Raw genomic sequence first — 24644 nt, 5'->3', positions numbered from 1 at the left:
TGGTTAGTGATACAGAGCGATGCTAACAGCGAGGGTTCAATTCCCACACTGGCTGAGGTTATCCATGAAGGTCCCATCTTGCCCCGTGCCTGAGGTGTGGTGACCCTGAGGTTAAATCACCACCAGTCACCGCTCCCCACTCAAAGTACAGAGAAGCCCATGGTCACCTGGGACTATGGTGATGTCACTTTATCGTGTGGCACACAGAACTGCCCACAGTATTCCAGGTGAGGTCGAACCAGTGTCTGAGAGAATGACAGAGGTTTCAATTTAATGTTTACTCTGAAAGACAGCACCACTGGAAATGCAGCACCCCCACAGTGCTGGAATGGAGTGACAGCCTTCATTATTAACTTCACGTCCTGGCCTGGGACTGGAACCCACCACATTCTGACCAGGGACTGAGGGGATTTGCTCTGCCAGTGCGTGGTTTCAATTTGGTAAATTAGTGGGGGCAAGTTTCGGAATGAGGGATTTGGGGAAAATTCAGGAAGAATATCCCAGGGAACGAAGCAAATTTGGCCTGAATATTATGAATCTCACCAACGTTTACAGATGTACCAATGAAAGCATTCTTTCCGGATGTATCACAGCTTGGGTATGGGCTCCCACTCTGCCCAAGACTGCAGGAAACTACAAAAGATGGTGAATGAAGCCCAGTCCATCACACAAACCAGCCTCCCATCCGCTGACTGTGTCGATACTTACCGTTGCCTCAGAAAGGCAGCCAGTATAAACAAGGACTCCATGCACCATGGACATACGTTCTTCCATGTTCTTCTGTCGGGAAAAAGATACAAAAGTCTGAGGACACGTTCCAACCGAACCCAAGGACAACATCTTCCCTGCTTCCTTCAGACTTTTGAATGGATCTATCATATACTAAGTTGACCTTTCCCTGCACCCTAGCTATGACTGTAACACTACATTCTGCACCCTCTCCTTTCCTTCTCCCCGATGTACTCTATATACTGTATACTTTCTGTACAGTGCACAAGAAACAATACTTTTCACCAGTGGGATTTTCCAGCCTTATTTGTCCCAAAACCGGAAAACCTCCTCGAGATCAATGGGTCTTTTGACAGCCTTCCTCTCCCCCTCCCTATTTCCCATGATTGGCTGGCGAGTAAAATTCCGGCCTCTGTTTCCCAATACGTGTGACATCAATAAATCAAATCAAATCAAAATTAAATCCAACTGTGTCTATCCTCTGACTCTACGGCCCTCTGCTAGCACTACATTCCTCTTAACTGTGTGAATGGCTTCCTGAACCATGGTGTCCAGGTCAATTATCCATTATTGAATAAATCCAAGGCTGAGAGAGACGGATCTCTGGATTTTTAGAGAGTCAATGGATATTGGGGAATGAGATGGGAAGTAGAGTAGAGGAAGGAGATCCTGCTGATTGTATTGAATGGTGGGGCAGCAGGCTGGTGGGGGCCATATCGTCTACTCCTGCTCCTATTTCTTATGTTCTAATGACTTTGTATTCTCCTCTTACTTTCAAGAAATAACAATATTATTCATTTGGCTGTGACCACTACACTGGGAGATTTACAATAATGTATGAAGACTCACTCTGTTGAATCTGTCACTACAGAAACCCATTGAAACAAACGGAGAACAATGGCCTGAATTTTTCACCTGTCGGGTAGTCAGTGGGTCCAGAAGTGACCACAAAGCCAACAAGTGTGAAACTGGTGCTGTGTCAGGCTGATTGGTGCCGGGGAGGGCAGGTAGAGGGTGGGTGCTGAGAAAAGGGAGGGTGCGGCCTGGCCTTTCAGTCTGCTCCCTCAGCAGAACAGACACTGCCGAGCTTTCCAGGGGGACCCTGAAACATTGGAAAAACATACAGTTCATTGATTAGTCATAATTAGGCTGCAATGAAGTTCCTGTGAAAAATCTCCTCGTTGTCACACTCCAGCGCCTGTTTGGGTTCACTGAGGGTGAATTTAGCATGGCCAATGCAACTAACCAGCACGTCTTTCAGGCTGTGGGAGGAAACTGGAGAATTTGTAGGAAACCCAGGTAGACATGGATGGAACATGCAGACTCTGCACAGTTACCCAAGCTGTGAATTGAACCTCGGTCCCTGGCGCTGTGAGGCTGCAGTGCTAACCACTGTGCCAGTGGAAAATTGTGCCTGGGCAGCTTGTGTTATAATAACGGAATATTGCTGTTGATACATCCATATATCTTGGTTTTGTATGTTAACGGGACTGTTTTAATGTTCAGTTACTTACAACAGGCAGTTAGTATGTCTTGAGGGAATACAGTTCAGATGCTGGGAGAGCAAGATAATTATTCATTTCAGCCACATAGTGTCTACTTAGGAGACAGTTACCAAACTTTAGTTTACAACATTGAAAGTTCCTCTGGGGTTTTAATTAAAGGAATGGAAGGTCCGCTTAGACTGACTGTTCATGTGATACTGTGGCCACTGGAAGCAGCTCGGTACAGAAGCAAATACAAAAGCAGCTTTGAGTTCTGGCTGGGGTTTGCTTAAAGACAGAGAGATAGAAGCTTCTGTGCAATTCAAAATCTCTCTCTGAAAGCTTCAAGACTGACTGCACCCTTCTAGCAAATATACATTTGGTTGCTAACTGTATTTGAAATTGTTTTTGAGTCTGTAAGAAGAATGTTGCTTATTTGGAAGTGAAATAGTGATAAAGTAGAAATGAGAGTTGTTTCTTTTGAATCTTGCTCCATGGATAATATTTTAGCTGCCCGATTGTTAGAGTTACAGTTAAACTGTGGTGTTAAATAAAATTTGTTTTACTCTGAAAAATGTAAAATGGTTTGAATACCAACTCTCAATCAAGCATCAAAACACGACTTGCTGCTCTTTCTTCCTTCATTATTGTTTATTGCCTCCTCTGGATAAGGGCTGTGTAATGATGCAAGCTCAGACCTCATCACACCATCATTTATTAATAAGGAAAAGCTTGCACAGAGGCCTACATCCTCCACCCCTTCCACCCCAATAGCTATGGGAGCAGCCCACAGGCAGGCCCGGTTCCTACAGATCTTCTATGTGCCTTCGACATGTTTCCTTCCATGTGGTGATGACCCACCCTCAGTCCCAATTGGTCCCTCAAGTCAGGTGACCCTATTCTGCTGTGCTGCCCCGATGGGAACAGTCACCACATGGTGTTACTGTTCCAACAGGAACACTGCTCCTTGAGGACCGTGTTAGGGACCTGGAGCTGGAACTGGAGGAACTAAGAATCATTCGGGAAGCAGAGGCATCTATCGACAAAAGCTACATGGAGATAGTTACTCCTAAAAGTGGTGTATGGGTGACTGCTAGAAGGGGTAAGAAGCAGTCAGAGCAGCGATCCCCTGAGGCTGTTCCTCTCCAAAATAAGTACTCTGTTTTGGATGTTGTTGTGGAGGAAGACTCAACTGGGGTAAGCCATGGGGTACAGGTCTCAGGGGTAGAGCCTGTCCCTGATGCTCAGGTGGGAAGGGGGATGAAAAGAACAGGATTAGTGATTGGGGATTCCACCGTTAAGGGGATAGATAGGAGAGGTTGTGGGAAAGAGAGAGACTCGCAGTTGGTATGTTGCCTCCCAGGTGCCAGGGTCCATGATATCTCTGAGCGAGTGTTTGAGATCCTTAAGGGGGAGGGGAACCAGCCCCAAGTTGTGGTTCATGTAGGCACCCATGACACAGGTAGGAAAAGGGCCGGGGATAGAAAACAGAAATTCAGAGAGTCAGGGTGGAAGCTTAGGGCTAAAACAAACAGAGTGGTTATCTCTGGTTTGGAACCTGTGCCGCGGGATCGCATGGAGAAGAATAGAGAGAGAGAACATTTGAACTCGTGGCTAAAGGGATGGTGCAGGAGGGAAGGGTTCAGATACTTGGACAATTGGGGCTCATTCTGGGGTAGGTGGGACCTCTACAAGAGGGATGGTCTGCACCTGAACCAGAGGGGAACTAATATCTTGGGGGGAAAATTTGCCAATGCTATTCAGGGGGGTTTAATCTGATTCAGAGGGGGGATGGGAACCTGAACTGTAGCTCCAATGTACAGGAGGATGAGAATAAGGAGATCATGGATAAGGTTTCTAGGTCACAGCAGTGTATTGGCAGGAGGGAGGGTGGTTTGAAGTGCATATACTTTAACGCGAGGAACATACGCAATAAGGTGGATGAACTTGCAGCCTGGATTGGTGCCTGGGACTTCGATGTTGTGGCCATTACAGAGACATGGATAGAGCAGGGACAGGAATGGTTGTTGCAGGTTCCGGGGTTCAGGTGTTTCAGTCAGAGCAGAGAAGGTGGTAGAAGAGGGGGAGGAGTGGCATTGTTAGTCAAGGACTGTATTACGGTCGCAGAAAGGACGTTTGATGTGGACCTGTCTATTGAGGGAGTATGGGCTGAGATTAGAAACAGGAAAGGAGAGATCACACTGTTGGGAGTTTTTTATAGGCCTCCAAAAAGTTCTGGAGATGGAGAGGAAAGGATTTCAAAGATGATCCTGGATAGGTGCGAAAGTAACAGGGTAGTTGTTATGGGGGACTTTAATTTTACAAATATCGATTAGAAAAGCTATAGTTCAAGCACGTTACAGGGGTCAGTTTTTGTCCAATGTGTGCAGAAAGGTTTCATGACACAGTATGTAGATAGGCCAACAAGAGGTGAGGCTACATTGGATTTGGTACTGGTAATGAACCAGACCAGGTGTTAGGCCTGAAGGTAGGTGAGCATTTTGGTGATAGTGACCACAGTTCGGTTACGCTTACCTTAGTGATGGAAAGGGATAGGCATAGACCGAAGGGCAGACGTTATAGCTGGGGGAAAGGTAAGTATGAGGCTATTAGGTGAGATTTAGGATACATAGGGTGGAGTAGGAAATTGCAGGGGCCAGGAACATCTGAAATGTGGAGCTTATTCAAGGAGCAGCTACTGTGAGTCCTTGATAAATATGTACCTGTCAGGCAGGGAGGAAATGGTCGAGCGAGGGAACCGTGGTGTACGAAGGAAGTTGAATCTCTGATGAAGAGGAAGAAGGAGGCTTATGTAAAGATGAAAAGTGAAGACTCAGTTAGGGCACTGGAAAGTTATAAATTAGCCAGGAGGGAGCTAAAGAGAGAGTTAAGAAGAGCTAGAAGAGGACAAGAGAAGACTTTGGTGGATAGCATCAAGGAAAATCCTAAAGCTTTCTACAGGTATGTCAAGAATAAAAGATTGGTTAGAGCAAGATTAGGGCCAGTCAGAGACAGCAGTGGGAAGTTGTGCATGGAGCCTGAAGAGATAGGAGAAGCACTGAATGAGTATTTTTCAACAGTATTCACGCAGGAAAAAGTTAGTGTAGCCAAGGAAAATACTGCGATACCAAGTAGTAGGCTAGCCGGGATTGAGGTACACAAGGAGGAGGTGTTGGCAATTCTTGAGAGTGTGAAAACAGATAAGTCCCCTGGGCCGGATGGGATTTACACTAGAATTCTCTGGGAGGCTAGGGAGGAGATTGCAGAGCCTTTGGCTTTGATCTTCATGTTGTCATTGGCTAGTGAAAGAAGACTAGAGGATAGCAAATGTTGTCCCCTTGTTCAAGAAGGGGAGTAGAGACCATCCTGGGAATTATAGACCAGTGAACCTTACTTCTGTTGTGAGCAAAGTTTTGGAAAGAATTATAAGGGATAGGATTTATAATCATCTAGAGGGAAATAAATTGATTAGGGATAGTCAACACCGTTTTGTGAAGGGTAGGTCTTGTCTCACAAACCTTATCAAGTTTTTTGAAAAGGTGACCAAAGAGGTGGATAAGGGTAAGGCAGTTGACGTGGAGTTTATGTATTTTAGTAAAGCGTTTGATAAGGTTCCCCATGGTAGGCTATTGCAGAAAATGCAGATGCATGGGATTGAGGGTGATTTAGCAGTTTGGATCAGGAATTGGCTAGCTGATAGAAGATAGAGGGTGGTGGTTGATGGGAAATATTCAACCTGAAGTGCAGTCAGAAGTGGTGTACCTCAAGGATCTGTTTTGGGGCCACTGTTGTTTGTCATTTTGATAAATGACCTAGATGAGGGTGTAGAAGGATGGATTAGTAAATTTGCTGACGATACCAAAGTTGGAGGAGTTGTAGACAGTGAGGATGGATGTTACAGTTTGCAGAGGGACACAGATAAGCTGCAGAGCTGGGCTGAGAGGTGGCAGATGGAGTTTAATACGGAAAAGTGTGAGGTGGTTCACTTCGGTAAGAATAACAGGAGTACAGAATATAGGGCGAATGGAAGGACTCTTAGTAGTGTTGACGAGCAGAGAGATCTCGGGGTACATGTGCATAGCTCCCTGAAAGTTGGCATCCAGGTTGATAAGGTTGTTAAGAAGGCGTACGGTGTGTTAGCTTTTATTGGTAGAGGGATTGAATTTCAGAGCCGTGAGGTTATGTTACAACTGTACAAAACTCTGGTGCGGCCGCACTTGGAGAATTGCGTACAGTTCTGGTCGCCACTTTATAAGAAAGATGTGGAGGCATTGGAAAGGATGCAGAGGAGGTTTACGAGGATGTTGCCTGGTATGGTGGGAAGGTCTTATGAGGAAAGGCTGAGGGACTTGAGGTTATTTTCATTGGAGAGAAGAAGGTTACGAGGTGACCTGATTGAGGCATGTAAGATGATCACAGGATTGGATAGGGTGGACAGTGAGATCCTTTTACCTCGGATGGTGATGGCTAATACAAGGGGAAATAGCTTTAAATTAAGGGGTGGTAATTATAGGACGGATATCAGAGGTAGGTTCTTTACCCAGAGGGTAGTAAGGTCATGGAATGCCCTGCCTGCGGCAGTTGTGGACTCACCAACTTTAAGGGGGTTCAAATGGTCAGTAGATAGGCATATGGATAATATTGGAATAGTTTAGGTTAGAAGGTCATTAGATTGGTTCCATTGGTCGGTGCAACATCAAGGGCCGAAGGGCCTGGACTGCGCTGTAATGTTCTATGTTCTAAAACTGCCAGAACTTTACCTAACAAGTTCAGACATGCGCCTGACACATAAGTGCATGGATTAAAAAAAGGAAGCTTTGGACATGCATCCTCGTGACACAGTGGTTGGCACTGCTGCATCATAGCTTCAAGGACCCGGGTATGATTCCAGGCTGGAGTCACTTTCTGTGTGGAGTTTGCTCTCGCTGTGAATGCAAGAATGTTCCGCTTTGCACCAGCAGTCCAAAAGATCTGCTGGTTAGGGTGTATTGGACGCGCTAAATTCTCCTTCAGTGAACCCAAACAGGCGCCAGAGTGTGGTGACTAGGGGATTTTCACAGTAACCTCATTGCAGTGTTAATGTAAGCCTACTTGTGACATGAATAAATAGATAAAACTTTGAGCGATACTTTGATCAAGGGATGCGCATGAGAGTCAGACCTGCAACCACCAGCAATCAAGAAGACAATTTAAATTAATTAACCACCAATGGCCCAGAATTTTACATTGTCCTTCTGTCTTTGCAATGGGCAGATGTTCCGATTGACAAGGCAGCTTTTACGGTGAAACTGCATCCTGGATCCAGGGCAGGGTGAAAGGTGAGGCTTCAAATCAATTCACCAATGTGTCTGGGGACTGAGCTCTGTGTCTGATCATGTGTTCGTGCCCTGGAGCAGAATCCCAAATTCCATCAGGAAGACAGATTAGACCCCAGCAACTTTTCTGTTTTGGCATTAATGTGAGGATTGTCTTCACTCCAGGAGTAATTCCACCAACAAATTTGGGATCCAACCTCATTCCATCGACTGAAACCAATACAGTTAAAATATAAGGTCAGGGTCCAGGATGTAGTGCTGCAGTTACAGCTCTGGTGTAGAGAAAGATCAACTTAATATAAGGTTGGTCCTTTCAAAACTCTGATGGCAGCAGGAAAGAAGCTTTTCTTGAGTCGGTTGGTACATGACCTCAGAGTTTTACATCTTCTTCCTGATGGAAGAAGGTGGAAGAGAGAATGTCCGGGCTGATGTGGGGCTGATTATGCTGCTGCTTTTAGAACATAAGAAATCGGAGCAGGAGTAGGCCATCTAGCCCTTCGAGCCTGCCCCACCATTCAACAAGTTCATGGCTGATCTGAAGTGGATCAGTTCCACTTTCCCACTCTCTCCCCATAACCCTTAATTCCCTTGTCTGTCAAAAACCTATCTACCCGTGACTTAAATATATTCAGCGAAGTAGCCTCCACCACTTCAACGGGCAGAGAATTCCAGAGACTCACCACCGTTTGAGTGAAGAAGTTCCTCCTCAACTCCGATCTAAACTGCATCCCCACCCCCCCCGCCCCTTATTTTGAGGCTGTCCTGGTTCTGCTATCCTTTCTAAGCGGGAAGAATCTCTCTACCTCTCCCCTAACTATCCCCTTCATTATCTTATATGTCTCCATAAGATCCCCCCTTAGCCTTCTAAACTCCAATGAGTACAGACCCAGTCTATTCAATCTCTTCTCACAGGCTAATCCCCTCATCTCCGGTATCAGCCGAGTGAACCTTCTCTGTACTCTCTCCAAGGCCAGTATATCCTTGCGCAAATGCGGCGATCGAAACTTCACACAGTACTCCAGTTGCAGTCTCACCAGTACCCTGGACAGTTGCAGCAAGAGACCTCCCTGCTTTTATATTCTATCCCCCTTGCTATTATGGCCAACATCCCATTCGCCTTCTTGATCACCTGCTGCACCTGCAGACTGGGTTTTTGCGAATCGTGCACAAGGACCCCCAGGTCCCTCTGCACTGTAGCATGCTGCAGCTTTTCCTCCTTTAAATAATAATCCCTCCGACGATTATTTCTACCAAAGTGGATAACCTCACATTTGCTCATATTGTACTCCATCTGCCTGGTCCTCGCCCACTCACTCAGCCTATCCAGATCTCTCTGCAGACTTTCCGCACTTTCCATGCAATTTGCTTTTCCACTCATCTCCGTGTCATCAGCAAATTTTGTTCCCCTACACTCAGCCACCTCCTCCAGGTCATCGATATAAATGGAAAATAGCTGAGGCCCCAGCACCAATCCCTGCAGCACTCCACGAGTCACCAACTGCCAACTGGAATAGCACCCATTGACACCAGCTCTCTGCTTCCTATCAGACAGCCAATCCTCTATCCACGCTAACACCTTACCCCCAACTCCGTGCACCCGAACCTTTTGCAGCAACCTTTTATGAGGCACCTCATCAAACCCCTTTTGGAAATCTAAAAACCCCACATCCACCGGTTCCCCTCTGTCTACCGCACGAGTCACATCCTCATAGAAATCCAATAAATTCGTTCAACACGACTTCTCCTTAATGAATCCGTGCTGCATCTGCTCTATCAAACCATTCTTTTCTAGGTGCCTCGCTATTTCTTCTTTAATGACGGATTCTAGCATTTTTCCAACTATGGACGATAAACTAACCGGCCTATAATTCCCTGCCTTTTGTCTGCTACCTTTTTTAAACAGCGGCGTAACATTAGCTGTTCTCCAATCTTCCGGCACTTCCCCGGAATCCAGCGAATTTTGATAAATAATTACTAAGGCATCGGCGATCACCTCTGCCATTTCTTTGCTGGGGCCACGGGAAGGGTAGACAGAGTCAAAGAACAAAGAACAAAGAATAACACAGCACGGGAAACAGGCCCTTCGGCCCAACGAGCCTGCGCCGCCATTTCAACATTGTGAATCCCCTCTTCCACCCATGACCAATGACCCATGAGTCATTGGATGGGAGGCTGGTTTGCGTGATAAACTGGGTGACTTTCACCACCCTTTGTACTTTATTGCAGTCCCGGTCAGAGTAGGAGCCATCCCAAACTGTGATACATCTGGAAAGGATGCTTTCCAGGAGCAGGTTAATAACAGCATCGTCTTGATATGAGATGAGCAATGAGCAGTTTGGGAGGAAGTTTATGGAATGATCTGGATGTGACGTCAGCCCTGAAATTGTTGTAGAAATTAGAATGTATATCGATCTCACGTTTCATGTTAATATTTCAGTGGTAATGGTTTAGTTCTGGGATGAGTAAAGTTGAACTGTAGAACATGTGAACATGGCACTGTGACACAGTTGTTGGCACTGCTGCCTCACAGTGCCAGGGACCTAGGCACGATTCTGGCCTTGGGACACTGTCTATGTGGAAGATGGGTGTGTTAGGTTGATTAGTGATACTAAATGGTTTTTTAGTGTCAGGTGGGTGAGTAGAGTAAATGTATGGGATTACAGGGATAGGGCCTGGGTGGGATTGCTGTTGGTACAGATTCGATGGGCCAAATGGCCTCCTTGTGCACTGTAGGGGTTCCATGGTCCTATAATTCTATAATTTTATTATTCTAGAATGAAAAAATCTTGGAGCCGATGACAGTTAAATGTTTGCAGCCATATTGATGTCAGGGGCGAGCAGATTTAATGGTAAGACCCAAAACTGGAGAGGGGCTTCCTTCACTGAAGAACTGGGAACACGGTGTCTCCACTGAATGTTTGTCTTTTGGCATTAAAGATACTTGTTGAAGTTTATTAGTGTCACAAGTAGCCTTACATTAACACCTCAATGACGTTACTGTGAAAATCCCCGAGCCCCCACTCCTGGGTGCCTGTTCGGGTACACTGAGGGAGAATTTAGCATGGCCAATGCACCCTAACCTTTCGGACTGTGAGAGGGAACCGGAGCACCCGGAGGGAAGGCATTCAGACACGGGAAGAACGTGTAGACTCCGCACAGGCAGTGACACAAGCCAAGAATTGAACCCATGTCCCTGGCACTATGAGGCAGCAAGGCTAACCACTGTGCTACTGTGCCACTCTGAGGTAAATTAGTTTAAAAGCAATCAGTGAACCCTGAAAGGCCATGTTGTTATGGAGAGGGGTGGAGGATAAGAAACTTCTCTGGTTTCAGTTTATCTGTGTGTTGGCTGGAGAGGTGTCGGTTGCCGTTTGGACCTCATGTTGTTTGCAGATCACAGAGAAACGCTGGAACCCTTTACAGCTCAGTGCAGCTGCAAGACTGGAGTTGGGAGAAACCCGGGACAATGTTAGTTTAATGAAACTAGTGATTTGTGAGAAAGAGCTGGAATTGTGGCAGTAGTTAGAGGTGGGAGTGCATTTGTGTGAATCCCAGAGAACACAGGCCCAGGAGAAACAATGGAACCATCGGAAGGCTGAGACAGTCCGAGTCGGAGTGGATTATCTGGCTACAATAAGGATACCATTCGCATACACACGGGGCAACGTCGGTGGAGGAAAATGCTTTAAAATGGTGGCGTGGGCTCGTTGGGCCAAAGGGCCTGTTTCCCTTGCCGGGTTGTACTTTGTTCTTTGTTCTTTGTTATGTGGGAATTCAGAGTCTAAGGTGAGATTCTCTGGCATCCCAGCTGCGTGTTTCCCACTGGTGGGAGGTGGAACGTTGTTTGCGAGTGGCAGGATTCTCTGGTCTGTCACTGTCATTGGGAATCTCATTGACCCCAACCCATGTCAGCAGGAAACCTGCTGCTGGTGGGGCCAGAGAATCTCGCTGTGTAAATGGCCAGAGGATTCAGGCCTAAATTCTAAACATTATGAGTTGAAAACTGTCCTGAGAGGAACATTGATTTAATGGCATGTTCTAACTCGCAATGGTCACTGATATCTGGGTGGACTGCTGAGAAATCCATGGAATCTATCTTGGTGGCATCTGCCATTTAAATTGCTGTGTGGTGGACTTGACCACAACTTCCCTGCTAATGTGCATGTATCTCGTGTTAAAAATGAATATTGGAGTATAAGTTAGATGTTATAGATTGTTTGACTTTGCTGACTTTGCAGAGTGAATTTTACATATTTTGTTCCAAATCATTGTTTATTCTCCGAGTGGGTAACTGGCATTTCAAACTTTTGTCTCCTCTAAACACAACATTACTGATCACTAACGGGATCGTAAGGAAATCAGGTCTGGAGTTCTTTCATGGACAGGAACGACACAAATAAGAAGCAACTGATCTGAACAGAGCCAGTACCGAGGGGGAGAGTCAAGTCAATGCCTGTCCGATTGGAAATACAGTGAGTAACAGAATACTGAAAGGACTGGATAGAGTGGACGTGGGGAAAGATGTTTCCATTAGTCGGAGAGACTCAGATCTGAGGACACGGCCTCAGAATAAAGGGACGACCCTTCAGAACCCAGATGAGGAGGAATTTCTTCAGCCAGAGGGTGGTGAATCTGTGGAAGTCATTGCCATAGAAGATTGTGGAGGCAGGGTCACTGAGTACATTTAAGACAGAGATTGACAGTTTCTTGTTTGGTAAGGGGAGCAAAGATTATGGGAGAATGGGGTGAGAAGCTTATCAGCCATGATTGAATGGTGAAGCAGATTCGATGGGCAGAATGACCTCATTCTGCTCCTTGTGGTTGTATGGTCTAAAAGGCCAATTGGTTGGTAGGAAGACCCAGAGAAGGTAATTCTCAAAAACACCCTGATGGTGTAGAGACGCTGTGACGAGAAACAGTCTAAAAGCCAGGGGAATAGTGAACCTGCAACTCTCCAAATTACTGTTACTGGTGATGGAATTATCCCCTGATCTGAAAATCATTTCATTCATGATGTTTTGATGGATTGTCTGTGTCCCCGCTGGCAGCTGTTAGGTAACTTCACTGAGCCATTGGAGGATTGGTTCAGGTATAAATCTGTGTGCTGCTTCCAATGCATTACGCAGAGCACCAGTTGGAGGCTTGATCTCGGGAAGTTTCAATAATCTCCGTGTAAAATGGGAGCAATCAAACCTGTCGACATCACTGTGATTGGTTATCCAATTCTTGTCATTATCAGTATCCCTGGTGAGTAACAGTAAACAACTATTTATTTTACAAAGCCCTGGTTTCGATGTGTTGTCTTTTTCTTCCCCCTTGCTGTCTGTTGCTGAATCCACGTTGACCATTGTTGCTCCAGTTTAGGCAAGAAAATAATCGTATTTTTCCTTATTTGTATTGATGTGTGGATCTGAGACAGATTTTTGACAGGATACTGTGATTCACAGTGGACACTAACATCTGGGTGGATTGCTGAGAAATCCATGGAATCTGTCTTGGCAGCATTTGCCATTTAATGTGCATTGTGGTTTGTTTGATCACAGTTTGCCTGGAAACTCACACGCATCTCATGTTAATTATGTTAATGTGACGGTGGCACAATGGCACCGTGTTTAGCACTGCTGCCTCACAGAGGCAGGGACAGGGGTTCCATTCCCGGCTCGGGTGAATGTCTGTGTGGAAACTGCACGTTGTCCCCTGTCTGCATGGGTTTCCTCCGGGTGCTCCGCTTTCCTCATACGGTCTGAAACACGTACTGGTTAGTTGCATGGGTAATGCTAATTTCTCCCTCAGTGAACCCGAACAGGCATCAGAGTGTGGCGAGAAGGGGAGTAATTATTTTTCCAATTTCTTACAGCTAACCTGATGGCAATTGTGGTCCTGTCCCGGGGAAGGTGCGGCCTCTCCAAAGGGATGACCTGTTATATGATCACCATGGCGATAGCCGATCTCCTGGTCTGCATTTTTAACGTCACTCTGGGCGGCATCTTTAGCCATCATTTCCCACATTCATTCTTGCTGTACACCAGTTTCTGCCGTGTCAATAACATGATGCAAACATCCAGCGTCCGAATGTCCGTCTGGTCCACAACCGTATTTACTCTTGACCGTTTCGTGGCCATTTGTTGCCCAAAACTAAAATTAAAATACTGCACCACGAGAACTGCCACTGTGATTCTAACGGCCGTGAGTGTACTCAGTTTTGTCATGAATATTCCGGTCTATTTCCGTCATGAACCCGACTATATTGTTGACAATGTGCAGTGGGGCTGCCGCACAGTGAAAGAGTACGTTTCTTCACCAGCATGGAGAGCTTACAAGTTGGTCATTCGCATCTCAGTGCCATTATTGCCATTCTCCTTGTTGCTGCTGTTGAATTCTCTCACGGTCCGGCACATCTTGGTGGCCAGTAGGTCTCGCAGGGCCCTGAAGGCTCACGGCCCTGGGGAGGGTAGCAGTGACCCCGTGTTGAAAAGCAGAAGAACGGCTATCGTCCTGCTCTTCACTGTCTCCGGGACTTTTATGGTTCTGTGGACACCACTTGTAATAATTGACCTCCTGTTCGATTTCACCGAGATGCCTACCTCGGAAGATGTCAGTTTGCTTCACTTCGCAATGAGAATCTCACTCCTGATGATGTATTCCAGCACCTGTACGAACACATGCATTTATATATTGACCCAGAGGAGGTTCCGGGAAGAGATTCTGGACTTGGTGAAATCTCCATTGATTCTCCTGTTCAAATTCCTTAAGTAATTGTTGAATAATGTCAAGCTTGGATTGAGTGGACGTAGGGAAGATGTTTCCATCAGTCGGAGAGACTGAAATCCGAGGGCACAGCCTCAGAGTAAAGGAACCAACCTTTAGAATCGAGATCAGGTGGGATTTCTTCAGCCAGAGGGTGGTGAATCTGTGGAACTCATTGCCACAGAGAGCTGTGGGGGCCCGAGCATTGAATGTTTCTAACACAAAAATAGATAGCTTCATGAATGGTAAGGGGATCAAAGGTTATGAGGAAAAGTTGGGAAAATGGGTCAAGAAACATATCAGCCATGATTAAATAGTGGATAAGATTTGATGGGCCGAACAGCCCAATTCTGCTCCTTTATCTTACAGTCTTAAGTATTGGAAGGTTGAGTTGATGGAGTTGGGGACCTAGTTATTGTTTGATATCTCAATTGGACCTCACCAAGTGGCCAGAAGATCGAGGCAAGTCTCGCTGTTCATGGCTTCTCAATCTCTCACAAAATCAAGGGTTTTTATAACTGAAGAGTTTGGACCAATATTGTTATCCTCGGCACATGTGGTTACCATTGACCAGAAACTCAACTGCACTCGCCACATGAATACCATGGCTACACAAACAGGTTAGAGGCTCGGGTAACTTGGGGGAGTTTTTGTTTGCCCAGAAACAGTAAAAATCCTACCCGAGATCAACGGATCTCATAGAGTCATAGAATCATAGTCATGGAGGTTTACAGCATGGAAACAGGCCCTTCGGCCCAACATGTCCATGCCACCCCTTTCTTTTTAAACCCTAAATAGTACCAATTGCCCTTATTTAGCCCATATCACTCTGTACTCATCTTCCCCATGTAACTACCTAAATGATTTTAAAAGACAAAACTGTACCCACATCTCCTCCCACCTCTGGCAGCTTGTTCCAGACACTCATCACTCTCTGTGTGAAAAAATTGCCCCTCTGGAAATATTTGTATCTTTCTTCTCTCACTTTAAATCTATTCCCTATAGTTTTAGATCCCACGACTTTTGGGAAAAGATACTGACTCTCCAGCTGATCAATGCCCCTCATTACTTTATAGATCTCTGTAAGATCACCCCTCAGCATCCTTCGCTCCAGAGAAAAAAGTCGCAGTCTACCCAGCCTCTCCTTTAAACTCAAACCATCAAGTCCTGTAGCATTGTAGTCAATATTTTCTGCACACTTTCTAGTTTAATAATATCCTTTCTATAACAGGGCAACCAGAACCGTACACAAGATTCCAAGTTTGGCCTTACCAATGTTTTGTACAAGTTCAACAAGACGTCCCAACTCCTGTATTCAGTGTTCTGACCAATGAAACCCAGCATGCCGAATGCCTTCTTCACCACTCTGTCCACCTGTGACTCCACTTTCAGGGAGCTATGAACATGTACCCCTAGATCTCTGTGTTCTGTAACTCTCCCCAATGCCCTACCATTTACAGATGATCTTTCCATGGCCTGCCCCTCGCCCAGTCCAATTCCCGTGACGGACTGGTAAAATTCCGGACACTGTATCCAAATATGTGTGAAATTAATAACTCAAATTAAATCAAAATCAAATCAAACTGTGTCTATCCTGTGACACTTTGGCCCTCTGCTAGCACTACATTCCTGTGAACTGCTTCAATGACTTCCTGTACCATGGTGTCCAGGTCAATTATCCACCTTTGAATAATTCCAAAGCTGAGACAGACGGATCTCAGGATTTTTAGAGAGCCAATGGATATTGGGGAATGAGATGGGAAGTAGAGTAGAGGAAGGAGATCCTGCTGATTGTATTGAATGGTGGGGCAGCAGGCTGGTGGGGGACATATAGTCTACTCCTGCTCCTATTTCTTATCATCTGATGCCCATCGTGTTTTCCTATTCCTTTTGTTACGACACAGACGTTAATCCCCCAAAGAGGAACACCTCACCTTGTAATGTGTTAAAAGTGTGTGTGAAAGTCTGAACCGTCCTTCAGTCATGTTCAGCGGTTAACTGACAGAAATACCTGTCACTCACTTTAAAATAAAAATTTAACAATTTATTTATCGAACAGGGAACTTTAAATCAACATTAAACACAACGAAAAAACAAGATTCTACTGGATTGCTGTTCAAATAAACACAATATTATTTCATTAAAAAAGATGGAATTTAGACACTCTCAGACCACATCCAAGCAGGAATTGTGTCTTTCGGAAGGTTCCGGAGTTTCTCATTTGATTTCCCAATTTGGTAACTGTGGGTCAGAGGGTGTTTTCTCTTCAGAGATATATAAAGCTGGCAGGGGGGAGAGCTGGTCACTCCCTCTTCAGACTTGAGAGGTGACAGTTGTTAACACCTCCTTTCCCTTTTGCACAATCTTTTATACCTGTGATGACCACAACTGGATTGGTCTGATTTTTTTTCAACATCATCAAATTCAAATTGTACAGGTTCTTGGTAGCTGAACACCAGCTTTAAATTATTTGGGTAAATTCAAATGTTCAAATGCCTGACGACTGTTACCAAGGCAACTCTGCTCTCTGGCCTTGGAGAAAAATGTTTCAGCTTGGATTCAGTGTGTACTTTTCATTTTCAGTGCGGCACGGTGGCACAGTGGTTAGCACCGCTGCCTCACAGCTCCAGGAACTTGGTTCGATTCCCGGCTTGGGTCACTGTCTGTGTGGAATTTACACATTCTCCCTGTGTCCACGTGGGCTTTGTCCGGGTGCTCCGGTTTTCTCCCACAGTCCAAAGGTTGATTGGCCATGCTAAATTGACCCTGAGTGTCTCAGGATTTGTGTGTCAGAGGGATCTATGCCCTCATTGTGAACATCCTCTGGACTCTTTCCAAGGCCAGCGCATCTTTCCTGAGATACGGGGCCCAAAACAGCTCACAATATTCCAAATGGGGTCCGATCAGAGCCGATACATCCTCAGAAGTACATCCCTGCTCTTGTATTTTAGCCCTCTTGACATGAATGCGAGCATTGCATTTGCTTTCCTAACTGCCGACCGAACCTGCAAGTTAAGCTGAAGAGAACCTTGAACAATGACTCCCAAGTCCATTTGTATTTCTGATCTGTGAAGCATTTCCCCATTTACAAAATAGTCTCTGCCTCCATTCCTCGTTCCAAAGTGCATAACCTCACACTTTTCCACATTGTGTTCCATCTGCCACTTCTTTACCTACTCTCCCAACCTGTCAAATACTTCTGCACCCTCCTGCTTCCTCAATAATACCTGCCCCTCTTCATGTTTTTGTATCATCTGCAAACTTAGTAACAGTGCCTTCAGTTCCTTCCTCCAAATCGTTGATGTATATTGTGAAAAGCTACGGTCCCAGCACCGTCCCCTGAGGCACATCAGTAGTCACTGGCTGCCTTCCGGAGAAGACCCCTTTATCCCCACTCTCTATCTTCTGCCAGACAGCCAATCCTCTATCCGTGCCTGATCTTACCCTTTATACTTTGGACTCTTCATTTCTTTTACAGTCTGCTGTGTGACACCTTGTCAATGGCCTTTCGGAAATCTAAATAAATCCTGTCCATTGGTTCTCCTTTATCGAACTTCCTTGTTACCTTCTCAAAGAACAGATTTGTAAGACATAACCTCCCCTTGACAAAGCCATACTGACCCTGTCCTGTTTTATCACACACTTCTAAGTACTCCACAATCTCATCTTTAATAATGGACTTTAAAATCTTGCCAATGACTGAACTCAGGCTAACCAGCCTATAATTTCCCATCTGCTGCCTCCCTCCCTTCTTAAACATTGTGTTACATGAGCTACTTTCCACTCCTCTGGGACCCTCCCTGCCTCCAACGATTCCTGAAAAATCACCACCAATGCCTCCACAATTTCCTCAGCAATCTCTTTTATAACACAGGGGTGTACTCCATCTGGTCCAGGTGATTTATTCACCTTCAGACCTTTCAGCTTCCCCAGAATCTTCTCCTTAGTGATGGTCACTGCACTCACCTCTGCCCCCTGATTCTCCTGAAGCTCTGGCATCCCACTGGTGTCTCCCACCGTGAAGACTGATGTAAAGGAACTATTCAGTTCTTCTGCCATTTCTTTGTTTCCTATTATTACGACTCCAGCCTCATTCCCACTGGTCCAATGTCTATTTATGCCTCTCTCTTACCTTTTATACATTGAAAAAGAAAGCTTCCTATTTTCTTTTATATTCCTAGTTAGCTTACACTCATATGTCTTTGTCTCTCCTCTTATTACTTTTTTTAGTTGTCCTCTGCTCACTTTAAAGTCTTCCCAATCATCTGGCTTCCCACTAATCCTCGCCACTTTGTTTACTTTTCCTTTTGCTTTCATATTTCCCTTGACTTCCCTCATCAGCCATGGATGTCTTATCCTCCCCGGACCATGTTTCCCCTTCCTTGGGATGAATTTCTCTTGTGCCTCCCGAATAACTCCCAAAAACTCCTGCCATTGCTGTTCCACTGTCTTCCCTGCTGGGTTCACCTTTCCAATCAACTCTGGCCAGCTCCTCCCTCATGTCTTTGTCGTTGCCTTTATTTAATTGGAATTCCATTCCATCTGATTCCAGCTTCTCCCTCTCAAACTGCAGGGTGAATTCTATCATACTGTGATCACTGCTCCCTAAGGGTTCCCCCACCTTCCGTTCCCTAATCCAGTCTGTCTCATTACACATCACCAAATCCAGAATTGCCTGTTCCCTCACAGGCTCTGCCACAAGCTGCTCCGAAAAACCATCTCTGAGACATTCCACAAATTCCTTTTCTCAGGATCTAATACCGACCTGATTTTCCCAGTCCTCCTGTATCTTGAAGTTCCCCCATGATAATTCTTTTATTGCCTTTTTTATGTGCCTTTTCTGTCTCCTAATTTATTTGCTACCCCCATCCTGACGACTGCGAGGGGGCCAACACATAATTCCCATCAGGATCTTTTTTTTGATTCCTCTAATCCACCCACAGAGATGTTATGCCTTCTGATCCTCGATCGCTTCTTCCTATTATAGAGTCAGAGAGTCAGAGAGTCAGAGGGTCAGAGAGTCAGAGGGTCAGAGGGTCAGAGGGTCAGAGAGTCAGAAGGTCAGAGGGTCAGAGGGTCAGAGAGTCAGAGGGTCAGAGGGTCAGAGAGTCAGAGGGTCAGAGGGTCAGAGAGTCAGAAGGTCAGAAGGTCAGAGGGTCAGAGTGTCAGAGAGTCAGAGAGGTTTGCAGCATGGAAACAGGCCCTTCGGCCCAACTTGTCCACGCTGCCCTTTCTTGACCCCTAAGTTCATCCCAGTTTTCCCAGTTTCACCCATATCCCTCCATACCCATTTACCCATGTAAATGTCTAAAAGTTTTTTAACAGACAAGATTGGACCCGCCTCTACTACTAAACCTGGCAGCTGGTTCCAGACACTCACTCCTCTCTGTGTGAAAAAATTGCCCTTCTGGGCCATTTTGCGTCTCTCCCCTCTCAACTTAAATCTATGCCCTCGAGTTTCAGACTCTCCTAACTTTGGGAAAATATATTGACTATCGAGATGATTGATGCCCCTCTAGATGATTGATCCCCTATAGGATCTTATAGACCTCGATAAGATCACCCCAAAGCCCCATACATTCCAGAGAAAAAGTCTCAGTTGATCCAATCTTTCCTAAAAACTCAGACCATCAAATCCCGATCGCATCCATAGAACCATCGAAAATTACAGCCAGAAACAGGCCTTTTGGCCCTTCTTGTCTGTGCTGAACCATTTTTTGCCTCGTCCCACTGACCTGTACTTGGACCATATCCCTCCACACCCCTCTCATCCATGAACCTGTCCAAGTTTTTCTTAAATGTTAAAAGTGACCCGGCATTTACCACTTTATCCGGCAGCTCATTCCACACTCCCACCACTCTCTGCGTGAAGAAGCCCTCCCTAAAATTCCCTTTAAACTTTTCTCCTTTCACCCTGAACCCACGCCCTCTGGTTTTTTTCTCCCCTCACCTCAATGGAACAAGCCTGCTTGCATTCACTCTATCTATACCCATCAAAATCTTGTACAGCTCTATCAAATCTCCCCTCATCCTTCTACGCTCCAGGGAATAAAGTCCTAACCTCTTCAATCACTCTCAAGTCCCAGCCACACCCTCGTGATCCTTCTCTGCACTCTTTCAACCTTATTTACATCCTTCCTGCAACTAGGTGACCAAAACTGTACACAATATTCAAAATTTGGTTATATAAATGCCTTATTTAACCTTGTAAAAAGTCTGACAACACCAGGTTTTAGTCCAACCGATTTATGTGATAGTAAACGGACAAGCTTTCGAGCGGACTGCCTCTTCGTCAGGTGAATGGAGAGTTCTGGTCTCAGACAGATCATATAAAGCACAGACAGTTTAGAGATTACTGATTAGAATGCGAATCTTTACACCTAACCTGCTGTTCAAGTCCTAAAGTGGCTGACAATGTGTGTGGAAGGGGCACTGATCACAGGTTAAAGAGATGTGTATTGTCTCCAGACAGCACAGTGAGTGAGGTTTTGCAAACCCAGGCAAGTCACGGGGGTTACAGATCGTGCGACATGAACCCAAGATCCCTGTTGAGACCGTCCTCATGTGTGTGGAACTTGGCTATCAGTCCCTGCTCAGCGACTCTGCGCTGTTGTGTGTCGTGAAGGCCGCCTTGGAGAATGCTTACCCGAAGGTCAAAGGCTGAATGCCCGTGACCACTGAAGTGTTCACCAACAGGAAGGGAACAGTCTTGCCTGGTGATTGTCGGGCGATGTTCATTCATCCGTTGTCGTAGCGTCTGCATGGTCTCCCCAATGTACCATGCTTCAGGACATCCTTTCTTGCAACGTATCAGGTAGACAATGTTGGCCGAGTTGCAAGAGTATTTACTGTGTACCTGGTGGATGGTATTCTCACATGTGATGATGGTATCCGTGTCAATGATCCGGCATGTGTGAGAACCTCTCCGGCTACGTCGAGTGTATCCTGAAACCCATTGTACAAAGAACCCCCAGCTTTTGTTGCAACACTACGGACTTAAGAACATAACATAAGAACATAAGAAATAGGAGCAGGAGTAGGCCATCTAGCCCTTCGAGCCTGCCCTGCCATTCAGTAAGATCATGGCTGATCTGTCGTGTCTCAGTTCCCCATTCCCGCCCTCTCCCCATAACCCTTAATCCCCTCTCTTATCAAAAACCCATCAACCCGTGTCTTAAAAATATTTAGCGAGGCAGCCTCCGCCACTTCAACGGGCAGAGAATTCCAGAGATTCACCACCCTTTGAGTGAAAAAGTTCCTCCTCAACTCCGTTCTAAACCGCCCCCCCTTCATCTTGAGGTTGTGCCCCCTAGTCCTACTGTCCTTTCTGAGCGGGAAGAGTCTCTCCACCTCTATCCTATCCATCCCATTCATCATCTTATACGTCTCAATGAGATCTCCCCTCATTCTTCTAAACTCTAACGAGTACAAGCCTAGTTTATTCAGCCTCTCCTCATAGCTCAACCCCCTCAACTCCGGCATCAGCCTAGTAAACCTCCTCTGCACTCCCTCCAAGGCCAAAATATCTTTGCGCAGGTGCAGCGCCCAAAACTGCACACAGTACTCCAGCTGCGGCCTCACCAATGCCCTATACAGCTGCAGCAAGACCTCCCTACTTTTATATTCAATCCCCCTCGCTTTGGAGGCCAGCATCCCATTCGCCTTCCTGATCATCTGCTGCACCTGCAAGCTGGGTTTTTGCGACTCATGCACAAGGACCCCAAGGTCCCTCTGCACCGTCGCCTGCTGCAGTTTTTCGCCACGTAAGTGATAGTCCTTCCTACCATTATTCCTACCAAAGTGGACCACCTCGCACTTGCCAGCATTAAATTCCATTGCCATTTCCTGGCCCATTCGCCCAGCCTTTCTCGATCCTTCTGTAGACTCTCCACACCCTCCGCACAATTTGCCTTTCCTCCAATCTTGGTGTCATCAGCAAATTTCGACACCCGACACTCGGTTCCCTCCTCCAGATCATCTATGTAAATGGTAAATAGCTGAGGCCCCAGCACCGACCCCTGAGGCACTCCACTAGTCACCATCCGCCAATCCGAATAGCACCCATTGACCCCCACTCTCTGCCTCCTATTTGACATGATGTGGGTATGCCGTCGTTGGACTGGCGAAAACACAGTAAAAAGCCTGACAACACCAGGTTTTAATCCAACCAATTTATTTGATAGTAAACGCACAAGCTTTCGGGGTTAGTCCCTTCGTCAGGTGAATGGAGAGTTCTGGAAACTAACATTTCTTTCAGAACCCTCGGATGCATTCCATCCGGTCCTGGGGACTTGTCCACAATCAGTCCCTCCAGTCTGTTGTGCACCGCCTCTCTAGTAACAGTAATGTCATTAAGACCCTCCAGTCCTACTACCTTTCCATCTCTAACACCCAGCAAATTATTCATGCCCTCCTCCGTGAAGACAGAAACAAAAAAGTTATTCAGGACCTCAGCCGTATCCCCATCCCCTACCACTAAGTCCCCCCTCTCATCCTCTAAGGGTCCAACGTTCACCCTAGCCAGCCTCTTCCTTTTTATATATTTATAAAAACTCTTGCTATCCTTTTTTATATTAAGCGGTAGCCCAGCTTCATAGTTTCTCCTACCCTTCTTTAACATCTTCTTTGTCAATCTTTGTTGACATTTAAACCTCTCCCAATCCTCTTCTCGCCCACTACTCTTAGCTACTCTAAACGCCTCCGCTTTTAATTTAACACTTTCCTTCACCTCCTTCGTTATCCACGGCTTATTACCTCTCCTCCTACTGTCCTTTTTGACCATCGGAATAAATCTCTGCTGAGCACCAAGAAAGATCTCCTTAAAGATCCTCCACTGCTCCTCAGCAGGCCTACCTTCCAATGCACTCCCCCAGTCCACATTCGCCAATTCTTCTCTCATCCTACCGTACTCACCTCTGTTCAAACAAAGGACGCGCGTCCAGGAACCCACTTTCTCCTCCTCCATCTGCACCAGAAACTCCACCATACAATGATCACTCTCCCCAAGAGGATCCTTCACCGCAAGGTCCCTAATTCTACCCGCCTCATTACGTAGCACCAGATCCAAGATAGCTTGCTCCCTCTTCGGCTCCAACACACACTGTTCAAGGAAACTATCCCGGCAGCATTCCAAGAACTCCTCCTCGAGCCCACCGTGTCCAACATGGGTCGACCAATCTATATGTAGATTGAAATCCCCCATAACTACGGCCGTCCCATTCCTGCACGCCGCACTTATTTGCGCGTTAACAGCCCACCCCACTTCCAGATCATTATTTGGAGGTCTATAGACGACACCCACCAGCGTCTTCCTCCCTTTGCTGTTCCTAATCTCCAACTTCCTACAGAAACTCAGCACACATGGAGCAGTTGAACCAGGGACACTCCTCGTCACAATGGATGTCTTGGCGCTCTACACCAACATCCCCCACAACGATGGCACTGCTGCGGCTGCCTCAGTACTCAATGCTGACAACTGCCAGTTTCCAGATGCAATTTTACAACTCATCCGCTTTATCCTGGACCACAATGTCTTCACCTTCAACAACCAGTTTTTCATCCAGACTCACGGAGCAGCCATGGGGACCAAATTTGCACCTCAATATGCCAACATCTTCATGCACAGGTTCGAACAAGACTTCTTCACTGCACAGAATCTTCAACCGATGCTATACACCAGATACATCGATGACATCTTCTTCCTTTGGCCTCATGGTGAACAATCACTGAAACAACTATATGATGATATCAACAAATTCCACCCCACCATCAGACTCACCATGGACTATTCCCCAGAATCAGTTGCATTCTTGGACACATGCATCTCCATTAAGGACGGTCACCTCAGCACCTCACTGTACCGCAAGCCCACAGACAATCTCACAATGCTCCACTTCTCCAGATTCCACCCTAAACATGTTAAAGAAGCCATTCCCTATGGACAAGCCCTCCGTATACACAGGATTTGCTCAGGTGAGGAGGATCGTGACAGACACCTCCAGACCCTGAAAGATGCCCTCATAAGAACAGGATATGGCGCTCGACTCATAGATCGACAGTTCTGATGCGCCACAGCGAAAAACCACACTGATCTCCTCAGAAGACAAACACAGGACACAGTGGACAGAGTACCCTTCGTCGTCCAGTACTTCCCCGGAGCGGAGAAGCTACAACATCTTCTCCGGAGTCTTCAACATATCATTGATGAAGACGAACATCTCACCAGGGCCATTCCCACACCCCCACTTCTTGCTTTCAGACAACCACACAACCTCAAACAGACCATTGTTTGCAGCAAACTACCCAGTCTTCAGGAGAACAGTGACCACAACACCACACAACCCTGCCACAGCAACCTCTGCAAGACATG

This window comes from Carcharhinus amblyrhynchos, unplaced genomic scaffold (genome assembly GCF_965287045.1).
Source record: "Carcharhinus amblyrhynchos unplaced genomic scaffold, sCarAmb.v2.hapA scaffold_40, whole genome shotgun sequence".
Taxonomy (NCBI): domain Eukaryota; kingdom Metazoa; phylum Chordata; class Chondrichthyes; order Carcharhiniformes; family Carcharhinidae; genus Carcharhinus; species Carcharhinus amblyrhynchos.
The sequence above is the reverse complement of the archived record's forward strand: the minus strand, read 5'-3'. Positions refer to the sequence as shown.